Source organism: Cetorhinus maximus, chromosome 9 (assembly GCF_964194155.1).
Source record: "Cetorhinus maximus chromosome 9, sCetMax3.hap1.1, whole genome shotgun sequence".
NCBI classification, from domain to species: domain Eukaryota; kingdom Metazoa; phylum Chordata; class Chondrichthyes; order Lamniformes; family Cetorhinidae; genus Cetorhinus; species Cetorhinus maximus.
The window spans coordinates 88971971-88987380 of NC_135887.1; positions in this window are offsets into that span (position 1 = coordinate 88971971).

Consider the following 15410-nt stretch of genomic DNA (forward strand, 5'->3'; position numbering starts at 1 on the left):
ACTATAGAAGTAGTCAGCTTTATAACAATACAAAATTTTCCCTCCAGCCTCAATTATTATGTTAATTTTCATTTTAGCCAGAGACACAAACAGCTTTTGTTCAATGTGGTATTGAAACCTGCATGGAACATTTCTGAAGGATTAAGAAAGGCACATATCTTACAAAGGATGTAATTCCATGAATAGAAGTGAACTGGGATATTAGATACAGTTGAAATTAGAATGTGCTCTGAATGGAGTAAGGCTTTGCATTTGTTATTTTGCAACCTTGATTAGAGAATAGTTTTAATTAGTAATTAAACTGACACCCAGACGCTGATATTCAGTTTCTGATCATGCCTAGGAAAAATTAAGTAAGTATACCGTACATAGAAAATAATAGACTGTACCAGATGTTGCCACAAGATTTCTTAGCTTTCTCCTTGTGGGAGGTGAGGTAGGGTGGGAGTGAGAGCAGATGAAGAGCTGGACATACACCTACAATAGGCACAAACCCAGTCTTAGTATGGTAATGATATGATTTGTATTCAGGCACAGACACAAGAATACCCCAAGAAGCTGGTGGTTGGTTTAAGCCAGAACCTTCCTCAAGGTAGAGATTCTGAGGGGCTTCCTGCAGTAAAAAGTGGAGGACCCAAATAGTGAATACTTACCTTTTGGACGGAATTTTCCAGCAGGACTTGTTGGTGCCTACAGGTATGAAATGCGGTGTGCCAAATGGCACAAGTCCCTGTGCCTTGAGACTGAAAAATGTGTCCGGTTGGCTTGGATGTATGCAAGGATGAGGTGTGCCACTGTGATGAGCACCTGCATCTGTGTGTCTCTTGTGGAGGGTAGTGGCTGCTGGTATAGTCTAGCATGTAGAGGGGGGACTTGTGAAAGTACTTTCATCCTTACAGGAGAAGAGGAGTCATAATGCTCAGGGGTGAGGACGAACGCGCAGGCACCAGGACATAACACTTGTAAATGGAAGTTTAAGTACGATGATCACAAAAGGGGCTGTCATGGGTGATTTATGTTTCCTTAGCACATGTGCATTGGTTCGTTTGTTCATGTGGCTTCATTACAAAAATGTCTCATCATGTGCAATAGCGTTCGTGTGCTTCATGCTTTGGAAAGGGAATAGGCCTGGGAGTTGCATGTGACACAGAGGAAGGGATGCAAACTTTATTTCAGAGGTCGAATCTTGCTTTAAGGGTGACAGGATTGTCTCATTGGGAAGGATCATTAAGGTGGCGCTATCCTCGCCATCGACTTGGCTCTTTGCACTAGATGCCTAGCTGAAAGTTCTCAGAATCAAGGCCACCCAGCTCTCCCTGCCCCCCATAGGGATCCTCACATTGGCCTCTGCCTCTACACCTGGAGGCTCCTCCAGCTCCTCCTAAGTCCCAGCACTTGAGTCATCCTCTGTGGCATGTGGAGCAGGATCACTGTCTTCGTCCTCCAATTGGTCACCCCCCTTGTTAGAGCCAGATTGTCTGCAGCACTCTGCACAACGACAATAAGTGAGACGCGCTCTGTAGGATATTGAAGTACTCCCCCTGATTGGTCTAGACAGCAGAACCTCACCTTGAGCAGCCCATTGTCCTCTCAATTACTGCCCGTGTAGAAGCAACATTTCGATTGTACCTCTCCTTGGCTTCTGTCCTTGGGTTTCTGAGTGGCGTCATGAGCCACCTTTTCAGGGGATAGCCTTTCTCCCCTCAGGAGCCAATCATCCAACCGAGCTGGAGCGATGAATAGCCTTGGCACCTGGGAGTGCCACAGGATGTATGCATCCACTGGTTGGAGTCATACCTAGCATAAAGGAAGACGGTTGTGGTTGTTGGAGGTCAATCATCTCACTTCCAGTGCATCACTGTAGGAGTTCCTCAGGGTAGTGTCCCAGGTCCAACATCTTCAGCTGCTTCATCAATGAGCTTCCTTCCATCATAAGGTCAGAAGTGGGGATGTTCGCTGATGATTATGCAACGTTCAGCACCATTCACAACTCCTCAATTGCTGAAGCAGTCCATGTCCAAATGCAGCAAGACTTAGACAGTATCCGGGCTTTGCACCACAAAAGTGCCAGGCAATGACCATCTCCAACAAGAGAATCTAACCATCGCCCCATGATACTCAATGACATTACCATTGCTGAACCCCCCACTATTAACATCCTGGGGGTTACCATTGACCAGAAACTGAACTGGACTAGCCAGATAAATACTGTGGCTACAAAAGCAGGTCAGAGGCTAGGAATCCTGCAGCAAGTAACTCACGTCCTGACTGTCAAAAGCCTGTCCACCATCTACAAAGCACAAGTCAGGAGTGTGATGAAATGTTCTCCACTTGTCTGGATGAGTGCGGCTCCAATAACACTCAACAAGTTTGACACCATCTAGAACAAAGCAACTCTCTTGATTGGCACCACATCCACAAACATTTACTCCCTCCACCACCAATCTACAAGATGCACTGTAGGAACTCACCAAGGCTCCTTAGACAGCACCTTCCAAACCCATGACCGCTGATATCTAGAAGGTAGCAGACACGTGGGAACACCACCAACTCCAATCCACTCAGAGTCCTGACTTGGAAATATATTGCCATTCCTCCATTGTCACTGGGTCAAAATGCTGGAACTCCCTTCCTAACAGCACTGTGGGTGTGCCTATCCCACTTGGACTGCAGCTGTTCAAGGCGGCAGCTGACCACTACCTTCTCAAGGGAAATTAGGGAAGGGCAATAAATGCTGGCCTAGCTAGTGACGCCCACATCCCAGAAAATGAATCTTAAAAAATCATGGCAGCCGCCAGGGTACCTGGTGCAGGCCTGCAATTTCTGAGTCTTGTGGTTGCAAACAAGCTGGACATTCAGGGAGTGGAACCCCTTTCTGTTGACAAAGACACCCGGTTCACCTGCTGGCTTTATGGCCAGATGTGTGCAATCTTTGGTTCACTGGATGGGGGAAACACAACAATTGCAGCGAAGCCTCTGGCTCGCTCAGTCTGGCTGGCTTCATTGGTCTGGAAATGAATGAAGTTACTGACCCATCTGAACAGAGCGTCAGTGACCAGCTTGACACAGCTGTGGGCAGCAGATTGAGAAACACCATATAGATCTCCCACTGAGCCCTGGAAAGAACCTGAGGTGAAAAAATTCAGCGCCACCTTAACCTTAAGTGCCATTAGCATCGGGTGGCCACCTACACAGTTTGAGGCGATCTCTGGGCCAATCATCTGGAAAATGGAGATCACAGTGTCCCTAGAGAGATGGAGCCTTCTTTAGCACTGGACCTCAGACATGTTCAGGTAGCAAGAGCACTGCCTGTGAACTCTGGCTGCAGGTTAATCACATCTTCTGCGATCCCTTCAGCCTTGCACTTCCTGCTGGCCCTGCACCCACTCTGGCTGCACCTCTTTCCGCAGGTCACATTCTGGAATGCTGCCTGTGGGCACCTGGCCTTCCCACCCTTCTGGCCCTTTGCTCCTGTTCTGAGGAGGTCCTTCCAGCAGAGTAGACAATCCCCATTTGCTGAAATACAGATTGCACAGGATTGTGCATTGAAGAGGGCTCTTGGCAGAAAGCCTCTGAAAATGCTGGTAAACCAAAGAGTCCTCCAGAACACAGAAAATGTAAGGAACTGTCTGAAAACTATCTCCAACCAACTCACAGCCAAACTCCTACCTACTCAACTTATAAAGATCCTGTTTGCCTTTTATCCTGCCCTGGATCGAGTTTTAATTAAAAACGTGATGGTTGCCTGACCAAGAGGCCCATGTGCTGAGTGTGAAATTGCACAGGCCAAGTAAAATCCTGGTGAATTACCTTTTTAATTGATTTAATTGCCCTTTATTTGTCAGCAGGCATGCTTCTGAGATCCTTGGGTGCCTGCTGACTGTAATATCATGCGACGGCATGATGACATTGGGTTGCCCACCTGATGTCTTCTCGTGCGATTTTACACTAGATTGGGACCACCGCGAGCCCACTTCAACACCGTAAAATTCTGGCTAAAGAGTTTGCAAAGTGATATAGATAGGTTAAATGAGTGGGGAAACTTTGGGACACAGTTTCAAAATAAGAGGCCTTTCTACCCAGAAGGAATTTCTTCTCAGGGGGTTGGGAAGTCGCCATCCCAGAGAACAGTGGAGACTGGGTCATTGAATATATTCAAGGCTGAGTTAGAAAGATTTTTGATCTGTCAAAGATTATGGAGGATAGGTAGGAAAGTGGAGTTAAGGCCACAATCAGATCAGTCAAGCTCTTACTGAATGGTGGAATAGGCTTGAGGAACCAAATGGCCTACTCCTGCTGCTATTTCTTATGTTTTATCTTAATGTTATCTCCATAGGATAGATGTTCAGATCCTTGATGTAGTGGGTTGTCCACCTGTTATGCCTGATTTTCTTTAATTTCAACAGAAATTAAAATTGGGCAATTTTGCAATGGAAAAGCAATCCATAATGCCAATTTTTGCTCTGGCAGGAAATTGAAAATCTGCCCTCCATGTCAATGGTTGTGAGAATTGCCAGAAAGTTTTTTTCAACAAATATATGCATAAACCTAAGCTTGATAAGAAGACTGGGTATTTTCCAGTATTGTTGAAGAGTCAGCCACAAACTGTGCCATCGAGCTGAATTATGCTTTGAAAATGGGACTGCTGTAGTCCCACGGAAGCATATTTGATGACATTGAGTCACAAACCTGACGTCATTACGTTGGTTAGGAATAATACAGTGGGTGAGTGGGCTCTGAAATCAGCAGCCTGCTTGACATTTTGAAATTGATAATTAATGCCCATTTAAGCTTGTTAGTAGTCCAATTGACCACATTATTATGTCCCTGAAGCCACTATAAAGTGCCTGCACGTAAAACACGCCAGGTAGGAACCTCGTCTTTTTCATTGTCACTGGAAAGGGTGGATATAAAAGCTGGAGATGGGTCTATGCCTGACTTCAGCAGGAGAAGCTGCTGACAGACACTTCATTGGCAAATCTTTGTCATGTATGGACCACTGAACTTTCAGGGGTATACCTCATTCTAGTGTCTGCAAACTTGTTGACACTGTAATCTATCCTCACTGCAACATTGTTGCTGACTCCAGTATGGGCACTGCATATTCTCTTGGTGAGGAGGAGAAAGAGGAGGAGTGGGAGGAGGCCAGCTGAACAAGGGCAGGAGCCGCATTAAGTGGAGGGAGGAGGACGACCAGCTGAGGAGCGAGGGGCTGCTAAGGGCAAACAGATGCAGACAGAGGCTATACTCTGCCAATCACGTGTACAGGATGGATATGACTTATCTGCAAATGACAGAGAGACAATTCCTGCGGAGACTTCACCTTTTATGAGCCACTCTGACATCTCTGTAAAATTCCTGCCCCAAAGGTTTTATCCAATCGTGCAGGTGGCCATCTGATGATCGTGACATTAAAAGTCACAGTTGGCGCTAAACTTCTTCGCATCCAGGTCATTTCAGGCCGCCTGTGGAGACCTGAGTGGGATAAATCAGCTTGCAGCACACTACTCATAAAGACTTTTATAGATGCCATGTTTCACCGTGCGCATCAGTTTATTGTCTTCACTATAGACACCAGTAGCCAAATGGAAACAGCTAAAGGCTTTGCAGCCATGGTTGGCTTCCAAAGAGTGCAAGATTTCATTGATTGTACCCGTGTCACCATCAAGGCACCAGCCGGGCAGCCTGCAGCTCTGACTAGCTACAGACCACTCTGGGTATGAGTATGTTGTCACAAGTTTCACAGAATTTATTAAGCTAATTGCAATACCTAGTAAAGACAGTGGAAACAGTTCACTCTGGAACACAAGCCCTGGATTTCTTCATTCTTCTTCTTCCCCTAGCTTCTGAAGGTTGTTGCTTCTTAAACCTTGCTAGCCACTACCTTTACGTATGGTCAGTAGTATCCCAGAGTTCTCATTGGTCCAGGCAGCACAAGATCAGTCCCTGATTGGTTAAGTCATGCATGATCAGTATCCGATTGCTCTCTTAGGGTTAATGGTTACCTTACTGATTTCACTTCCCATTAACTCTTGATTGGTTCCCCAAGATGTCAGTTACTTGTGGGAACAGCCTTCTCATTACAATTTTCCCCTGTTATTTTATCAAGTTTGTAGTTTTCCACTAAGATAACAAAGCACCACAAGGTAATTTGTGTGTCTGCTTATTTGAGATAAGAAGATGTGTGGTGTCACATCCTAAAGATTAATACTTTGTCCACCATATTCCAAAGTGCCTAATTGATAAATCTTGGGTGTTCTAGATTATTCAGACATCTTTGTGTGACTCCCTAGTGACTGTTGATGCCGGAGCAAGTTACTTAAAAAAAAGTAAAAGAGTACAGGCACGCAGCCTCAATTACAAAGTTATTCCAACATGAAATCTATACAAAATATGTATAAAAATCAGTGCATAAAGACAACCAGTGCCTTAAAACTGAGGTAACAAGATATACGTATAAGGTACAGTATGATACATGTTCATAAGGAATAAAAGTCACAAGAACTACATAAATACAAAAACTGATCACAAAACTTGAGCACAGAACCAAAGTAATGCATAGGTCTGTTACATATTTTAAAAGAAAGAGACTGTTTCTCTTTAAGATACTTTAAGTTAAATGGCTAAAACAATTTAAGACATAGAACTGTAGCTTGAGACCTGAAACTGTTTTAGTCCACACAATAGGGTTTCCTAACTCAAGTATAACTGATAACTTTTAATGGCGAGGGTTCGATACTCAGATCTTCTCAACCATGACCGACTTCTTGGCACTTTGCACAGGACTAGGGCCATGTGGTGTATTTAACTTCTCAAGTAAGCATGCAGCTACAGGCAAAGGCTCACATGGTGTGATATGTATCTTACATATGGACTACATTTAAGCAGAATATCATGAGGTGAATTAATATACTTTGATTGTTTGATCATGACACATCACTGAACTAAAGCTAATTATCAAACATGGCCTTTCCTACAGCAATTAAAAATCTAAGCTGCACAATTTTCACAATAATTTGTGTCAACCAACAAGTGTGCCTTTTACGTCCCCCACCCCCCCGACAACCCCTAAAAACCCTTTTAAAGGCCCCGGTGCCATGTAAACTGCCATGTTTGTTTTTATTCATTCATGGGATTCAGCTTCGCTGGCTAGGTCAGCATTTATTGCCCGTCCCTAATTGCCCTTGAGAAGGTGGTGGTGAGCTGCCTTCTTGAACCGCTGCAATCCATGTTGTGTAGGTACACCCACAGCGTTGTTAGGGAGGGATTTCCAGGATTTTGACCCAGTGACAGTGAAGGAATGACGATATATTTCCAAGTCAGGCTGGTGAGTGACTTGGAGGGGAACTTGCAGGTGGTAGTGGTCCCATGTGTCTGCTGCCTTTGTCCTTCTAGATTGTAGCAGTCATGGGTTTGGAAGGTGCTGTCTAAGGAGCCTTGGTGAGTTTCTGCATTGCATCTTGTAGATGGTACACACTGCTGCCACTGTTCATCGGTGGTGGAGGGAGTGAATTTTTGTGGATGTGGTGCCAATCAAGTGGGCTGCTTTTGTCCTGGATGGTGTCAAGATGCACTCATCCAGGCAAGTGGAGAGTATTCCATCACAATCCTGACTTGTGCCTTGTCAATGGTAGACAGGCTTTGGGGAGTCAGGAGGTGAATTACTTGCCACAGGATTCCTAGCCTCTGACCTGCTCCTGGAGGTCTTGCTGCCTATGGACATGGACTGCTTCAGTATCTGAGGAGTCGTGAATGGTGCTAACATTGTGCAATCATCAGCGAACATTCCCACTTCTGACCTTATGATGGAAGGTAGGTCACTGATGAAGCAGCTGAAGATAGTTGGGCCTAGGACACTACCATGAGGAACTCCTGCAGAGATGTCCTGAAATTGAGATGATTGACCTCTAACAACCACAACCATCTTCCATTGTACTAGGTATGACCCCAACCAGCATAGAGTTTTTCCACTGATTCCCATTCACTCCAGTTTTGCTAGGGTTCCTTGATGCCATACTTGGTCAAAAGCTGCCTTGATGCCAAGGGCAGTCACCCTCACTGCACGTCTGGAGTTCAGCTCTTTTGTCCATGTTTGAACCAAGGCTGTAATGAAATCAGAAGCTGAGTTACCCTCGCGGAACCCAAACTGAGTGTCAGTGAGCAGGTTATTGCTAAGCAGGTGCCACTTGATAGCACTGTTGATGATCCCTTCTGTTACTATACTGATGATCTAGACTAGACTGATGGGGCAGTAACTAGCCAGGTTGGATTTGTTCTGCTTTTTGTGTACAGGACATACTTGGACAATTTTACACATTGCCGGGTAGATGTCAGTATCATAGCTGTACTGGAACAGCTTGTCTTGGGGCATGGCAAGGTCTGGAGCACAAGTCTTCAGTACTATTGTTGAAATATTGTCAGAGTCCATAGCCTTTGCAGTATCCAGTGCCTTCAACTGTTTCTTGATATCATGTGGAGTGAATCGAATTGGCTGAAGACTGGCATCTGTGATACTGGGGGCCTCTGGTGGAGGCCGAGATAGATCATCCACTTGGCACTTCTGGCTGAAAATTGTTGCAAATGCACTGATGTGATGGGCTCCTCCATCACTGAGGATTGAGATATTTCTGGAATCTCCTCCTCCAGTGAGTTGTTTAATTATCCACTACCACCTTCACAACTGGATGTGGCAGGACAGCAGAGCTTAGATCTGATTTGTTGGTTGTGGAATCATTTAGCTCTGTCTATCACTTGCTGCTTATGCTGTTTGGCCAGCAAGTAGTCCTGTGTTGTAGCTTCACCAAGTTAACACCTCATTTTTAAGTATGCCTGGTGCTGCTCCTGGCATGCCCTCCTGCACTCTTTATTGAACCAGGGTTGATCTCCTGGCTTGGTGGTAATGGTAGAATGGGAGATATGCCAGGCCATGAGGTTGCGGATTGTTGTTGAGTATATTTCTGCTGCTGCTGAGGGCCCACAATGCCTCATGGATGCCCGGTCTTGAGTTGCTAGATCTATTTGAAATCTATCCCATTTAGTGCCACACAACACAATAGAGGGTAACCTCAACGTGAAGATGGGATTTCGTCTCCACAAGGACTGTGCGGTAGTCACTCCTTCCGAGACTGCCATGGACAGATCTGTGGCAGGCAGGTTGGCGAGGATGAGGTCAAGTATGTTTTTCCCTCTTGTTGGTTCCTTCACCACCTGCTGCAGACCCAGCCTGGCAGCTCCATCTGTAGTGGTGTTTCCAAGCCACTTTTGGTGATGAACATTGAAGTCCCCCACCCCGAGTACATTCTGTGCCCTTGCTACCCTCAGTGCTTCCTCCAAGTGGTGTTCAACATGGAGGAGTACTTATTCATCAGTCCAGGGGGGTGCAGTGTGTGATAATCAGCAGGAGGTTTCCTTGCCCATGTTTAACCTGATGCCATGAGACTTCATGGGGTCTGTTGTTGATGTTGAGGACTCCCAGGGCAACTCCCTCCTGACTGTATACCACTGTGCTGCCACCTCTGATGGATTTTTCCTGCCAGTGGGACAGAACATCCCCAGGGATGGTGATGGTGGTGTCTGGGACATGATGTGTAAGGTATGATTCCGTGAGTATGACTATATCAGGTTGTTGCATGACTAGTTTGTGACATAGCTCTTCCGCTTTTGGCACAAGCCCCCAGATGTTAGTAAGGAAGACTTTGCAGGATCGACAGAGCTGGCTTTGCTGTTGTAGTTTCTGGTGCCTAGGTCAATGCCAAGTGGTCCATTATGGCTTAATTCCTTTTTATTGACTTTTTAGCGATTTGATACAACTGAGTGGTTTGCTAGGCCATTTCAGAGGACATTCAAGAGTCAACCATGTTACTGTGGATCTGGAATCACATAAGGCCAGACCAGGTGAGGATGGCAGATTTCCTTCCCTAAAGGACATTAGTGAACCAATTGGGTTTTCACAACAATCGTCAATGGTTTCATGACCATCATTAGACTTTTAATTCCAGATTTTTATTGAATCCAAATTCCATCAAAGCATTACCCTGGGTCTCTGGATTACCAGTCCAGTGACAATACCACTACGCCACTGCCTTCCTGTGGGTCAGTGGTGGAGGGAATGAATGTTTGTGGATGAGGTGCCAATCAAGCTTTGTCCTGGATGGTGTCAAGCTTCTTGAGTATTGTTGCAGCTTGACTCATCCAGACACGTGGAGAGTATTCATCAAACTCCTGACCTGCGCCTTGTAGATGGCGGACAGGCTTTGGGGAGTCAGGAGGTCAGTTACTCGCCACAGGATTCTTAGCCTCTGATCTGCTCTTGTAGCCACAGTATTTATATGGCTAGTCCAGTTCAGTTTCTGGTCAATGGTAATCCCCAGGATGTAGCTAATGAGGGATTCAGCGATGGTAATGTCATTGAATGTAAAGGGGCAATGGTTAAATTCTCTCTTGTTGGAGATGGTCATTGCCTGGTTCTTGTATGGTGTGACTGTTACTTGCCACTTGTCAGCCCAAGCCTGGATATTGTCCAGTTCTTGTTACATTTGGACATAGATCACTTCAGTATCTGAGGAGTTGCGAATGGTGCAATTATCAGCGAACATCCCTACTTCTGATCTTTTGATGGAAGGAAGGTCATCGATTAAGCAGCTGAAGACGGTTGGGCCTAGGACACTACCCTGAGGAACTCATGCCCTGTGGCCTCACTCATTTGGGTCATGAGCCTCCTCTGAGCCCAGAAATTCCACCCTCAACTATCCATTGGGCATGCAGCCTACCATCCACAGAAGCTGTTGGCTGGCTCCCTGCCTGTTGGCCATTACTTGGTCACTACACATAATATGTGCCATCTTTCAAAGGCAGGAGTGGAAGTCAATGAGCCACCAACTTTCAGAATGGACTCCTGCCTCCACCAAGGTAAGTTGTGTTCTGAGGCAGGGGTTTAAAGCCACTTCTTGGTCATATTGCCCAACACAATAAACTGGCTGAATGCACATAATTATCTCCAACATTTTGCAGGGATACTACCTGTTCTCTAAAGGCTAACAACTTAGAGAATCATAGAATGATTCTGCCCAACATAAGTACTTTCTCCATATGAACGAATCCTACTCATTAATCACAATCATCCTTCTCCTTTCGCCAAAATCTGTCTTGGCTTGTAACTTTATCTAGCATTTCAAATGCCTGATGCTATACATCCTTGTCGTATCATAATGAAAGGGATATACGCCATGGCGGGGGTATACCTTGGCAAATGTATACAATATTACAGTTTTTAGAGCATGGTTACAATGTAGCTAGCGTACACCAACCAGAAAAAATCTCTGCACCCCAGCAGATCCCACCCAATGTTGCAAATGATGTGTGGTGCATTGAAACTTTAAAGGAAATAGAAAAATAATAATGAAGGAGAGAACAAGTTGTGAATTTGAATACAAAGGAGTAGAAATTAGATTGCCCCATTTTTTGGGTTCAGAAGTCACGATGTATGACCTGTCCACAACCATTCAGATCAAGGCGAACAACATGCAAACTTCCTGCACCCACCTCACCTGAATAATTGTTCCGATGGCCCAAACAATCCTAGCACTACTGCCTGCTCCTATGCACAGCGGGAGGATCTGGCTATTATTTGTAAACCATGTTGTACAGCCACCTGCTATTCTTTCAAGTCAAACTGTATCTGAAAGGGAACTGAACAAAAATATTGCTGTGATGTAAATTATTGCAAAGTGAACAACAGGGCAGATAAAGGGATCCATTGTGATGAATGTAAATGGTGTCAATAGTGCAGGTGGGCAGGAGGAGAGGCACCATGGGTCTGCGGGAGACCAGGACACGCTCAAGGACCACTCTCAAACAGGAGTTGGAGCAGGTGGCCAGGGAGGTCAAAATCTAGGCCCAGATTTGTGTCCGTAAGTCGGGTGGGCAGGTTCGGGAGAATTCCTGGCTCCGTGAACCCAACCTTTAAAAATAGCTGCTCGGTCATCAGATTTGCAGTCTGGGGAGGTGGGTTGGGAGGAACGGGCTGGATTAGAAGTAAAGGTGGGCAACCTTGGAAGAAACTGAGGAGACTGCTGCAGAAGGAGGGTGGGTGGAAAGCTTACCATGGGAATCTGGCATGGTGTCCAAAATTTTAAATAATAAAACAATAAGCATCCATCCAGCCCTCACCCCTTAGCCCTCCACACACTCCCCATGCCTCATCTATGCCAACTATTGCCACCTCATGCTCTCTATCTACCCCTCAATGCCCCTTACCCTCCATGCCAAACTATGCCCCTGTACCTGCCCACCATGGCCCTTCATACCTTCCAAGCTAACCTATACCCCATCCACCCATCTCCATGACCCTTTATAGCCCCTATGCCAACTTAGTTCCAACTCATGCCAACCTATGCCCGCCACCCACCACCCTTTGCCCTTACACCAAGCATGCTGACTCATCCAGTATTCACCAGGGGCAGACCTCAGGACCCACACAGAGATGAGATAAAATAAAGTTCTATAAAATAAAATTCTAAGCGGCTTGAATTTCGCACTCATCGGGCACAAGTGACTGGAAGTGACTCATTGGCAGAACCAGAAGCGGTTGCGGTGTCTGCTTATGCCCATGAATGTCGGAATGACATGATTTCATGCTGGCTGGCCAATTAAGGGCCATCCAGGGTGAAACATGCCTGGATATTGGTGCAGCACTGCCGGTGGGGGCGGGACTGTGGCAGGTGCCATGTGGAATAGTGACCCAAAAGGGGCTTAAAAAAAAAACCAGGCAATCCCTGAAGGCTGCCAGGAGTTGGGGAGGAGTTTAATAGAGCTGTTGATGGGAAACTGTAAAATTTTACATAAGTGATGGCCTCAGCACCCGGTGAGCATGGCAGGCGGAATGCCAATGCTGGTGGGCACTCTGCTGCACGATTCTCAGACAACTGCCTGCATGCCCCAGTGGAGGCAGTGAGTGCCCAGCATGAAATACTCATGCTGCGGGATGGCAAGAGGCGGTCACTCCACCAGACAAAGAAGGCCTGAGTGGAGGTGGCTGCTTAGCTAAGCGGGTATGATGTGGTGCGTCGCACATGGATTCAGTGTCGGAAGCAGTTCAATGAACTTCTGTGCTCTGCAAGGGTGAGTACAAACCTTGCATGGAACTGAGTATAGATGTCTTGGAGGATGGCTGTAAGTCGTGGTGCTCAAGGGTGTGAGATACATAGTGCTGAATGGCACATATCCCTGTCCTGCCAAGGGTGGGAGATGTTGCTGCTCACCTTGTGTGTACAGTAGGGTGAGGAGTGCCAATCTGACCGTCACCTCAAGCTGTCTCTCTCAGGGGGTTGGGACGCAAGGTTGGAATGGTGTTGCAGGTAGAGTATGGACTAATGAATGCACTTTCTAAAGTTCAGGAGAAGAGAAGCCATACCGCGCTGGAGTGTACACCAGCAGGTGGTGGGGTGCCCAACAACCTGATCCTGTCCAGGTTTGAGATGGATGCCCTGGACATAGAATGTGAGCGAGGAGCAAGGTCCTCAGATCTCGGAGAGGCAGGGGTCTTGGAGGATGGTAAAAGTGCAGTGGGCAGATGAGAGACTGGGGGAGTGTGCAAGAAGAACAGGGTTGTGGCACTTCCAATGAGAAGTTCAAATCTAGAGTATCCATCGCCTGGCCACTCACTGTGCCTCAGTGAGGCTCATGGCTGTTTTGGCAAGCAACCATCATGCTTGCACAGACACTGTGATGTTCTTAACTGACATATTCTGTTTCTCCCTCAGAAGCGCCATCCTCAGGATGCGCAGCTGACTCAGAGGAACCCCCCCCCCCCCCCCCCCCACCCACTGTCAACACCCGAAGAAGAACTGCCAAGCGATGCACCTGTGTCATATTCACTCTCTGCACCAAACACCAGCATAGATAAAGGCATGGTGGGCTATAGCGTGCTGGCTCCATTTGGAGTGCACTGTGGTGCGGGCACATCACACTTTCATGAGGAGCTGCTGGAGACAGAGAGTGCCCAGGGCACTGGCAGTCAGAGGACTGCTGGAGACCGGGACCATACTGAGTCTGAGGCAGATGACAAGCCTCTGGAGTCGTCCATCAGGCGGCAGATGCTGGATGTCCAGCGGGATGCACAGGAAGATCTGGCGGAGATCCCTGAGGGTCTGCTTGCCATGGTATCTATCATGGAGAAGTCCAAGCTTAGCTTGAGCACTGTGTTGACCCTGAACAACACAGTGCACAGCCTCCTCAATTGAGAGAGGGGCAATTCTCATGTGGAGGCAGATCCAGGAACAGAATCAGGAGTTCCTGGTGTCGTGTTCGGACCTCAGGAGGTCACTGCCAGTGTGAGAGATGGATGAGGCACCTAGTCTCCCTGCTAGATGCCCATTCATCAATGGTGAGCAGGGAGGTCCAGACATACCTCACACTGGTGGACAGGCTACCTGTTGTCTCTGTGGGCTCCCCTCATTGCGCTTGGACAAGGGTGGCAGCTCCTCCGCCCCTCAGCCAGTGACCTTGGCATCCTCTGAGGCCATGACAACAGCAGAGTGCCCAGCCACGTTGCTAGTTGCACCCCACCAGGCGGAGCCTGCTCAGGCCCCGCTGGCCAGAAGACGGCTGCTAAGATCATCAGATATGATAGCAGAGTCAGCAATCCGCCTCCAATGCTGCTGCCATGAGGTAGGGTGGAGGAAGAGGCACCACGACGTAACACTCGCAAGCATAAGTTTAAGGCACCGTGAGCACAGGATGGGGTTTTCACAGGTGACATGTGTTCATTTCATCAGTGCTATGTATAGTTTTTGTGTGACTTTGGCAACTCTGGTAAAGATATAAAGCAAGATTTTGTTTCAATGCCCTGAGTGCTCCTAATGTTTACCATTGGTGCAGGCCTCATCAGTGCCTTATGAGGGCAGGGGCAGCAAACTTTATTACAGAGGTTGTGAGGCAACATTGGGGTCATGGCATTGTTTTCTCAGAATTGTGTGTGACGAAGGTGGCGCCCTTGCACTGAGATGGAAGCCAAGCCTTGGCAGCCTAGCTGAAGGAGCGTTGAATCAAGGCCTCCTTTGTGTCTCTGCCTCCCTGAAGGTTCATCAAGTCTGTCTCCTCGTCCTCTACCTGTGCCTGCCCGGGCCCGTCATCAGATACATCTGTAAAGTCTTCCTCTGAGGTGTGCGGAGCTGCCTCGGTATCCTCATCCTTGAGTGGGTCCCCCCTTGCCAGTGCCAGATTGTGCAGTGCACAGCAGACCACGACAAAAGCGACATGCGCTCTGGAGGATATTGCAAGGAACCTCCGGAACGGTCCAGGCAGTGGAACTTCATCTTCAGTAGCCCTATTGTCCTCTTGACCACCTGTTGTGGGGTCATGACTCTGATTGTACCTCTCTTCCGCCTCTATACTAGGGTGCCGGAGTGGAA